Source organism: Parus major, unplaced genomic scaffold, assembly GCF_001522545.3.
Source record: "Parus major isolate Abel unplaced genomic scaffold, Parus_major1.1 Scaffold406, whole genome shotgun sequence".
Classification (NCBI taxonomy): Eukaryota; Metazoa; Chordata; class Aves; order Passeriformes; family Paridae; genus Parus; species Parus major.
The window spans coordinates 38,936-39,929 of NW_015379316.1; positions in this window are offsets into that span (position 1 = coordinate 38,936).

Here is a 994-nt window from a genome sequence, read left to right on the forward strand (position 1 = left end):
TATTTTTTTATAGAATTTAAAAGTTTAATAAAAAGACAATTAGGAGATAAAAATAAAGTAGACAGATACGGCCGGGTGTCTCTACATTCAGCCAAGAGAGCATACCTACTAACAAAGGATTGTCCCTTAAAAACAGAATCCTACTACATATCCATAAATTCTCATACATATTCAGACATTCTTCTTAGTATTTTTGGCGTTCCTCTGTTTAGTCTTTCCTGGCTCCCATTCCCAATAGACCAATCTTCTTGGCGCCACTAGGTTTTATGTCCTTTGATAACGGGTGCCATAAATTTTTCCTTTGGAGGGCTTGAAGGACTGCTTGTCTTCACCTGGACGTGAAAAACAAGGTTCACATATTTTTTTAATAGAATTTAAAGGTTTAATAGGAAGATAATTAGGAGATAAAAATAAAGTATACAGACGTGGCTGGGTGTCACTGCATTCAGCCAAGAGAACACACCTTACTAACAAAGGATTTTCCCTTAAAAACAGAATCCTAATACATATTCATAAATTCTCATACATGATTCAAACATTCTTCTTAAGTTTTGGATGTTTTGTTGTTTAGTTTTTGACTCTCCCCCTTCTCAATAAATCAATCTTCTTGGCTCCACCGAGTTTCACATTCCCTGATAACAGAAATGCAATAAATTCCTCCCCCAGGGCTCTGGTTACTGCTGTCCTCATCTGGACAAGATAACCTAAGAATTTTAACTTTTCTCTAAAAAGTCCTTTTTCTGTTTCTTTGTGTCTGCTGCATTTCTTCTGTATTTTTCTTTTTATTCTTGGATTTCTTAGCCTTCTTTGGACTGAATTCTTTTGGGATCCTCCCTCGTGGGGAGCTCTGGTTATCTCAGTTCTTATGATTTGAAGAAAACTCCTGAGCTCGTTAGAATCTTGTTTCATGTTTATTAACAGGTGGTCACAAAACTTAACAGGTCTCTCCAGGCTGGTTACACAAGGTTAATCTTTACAATTTGGTACATTTCTT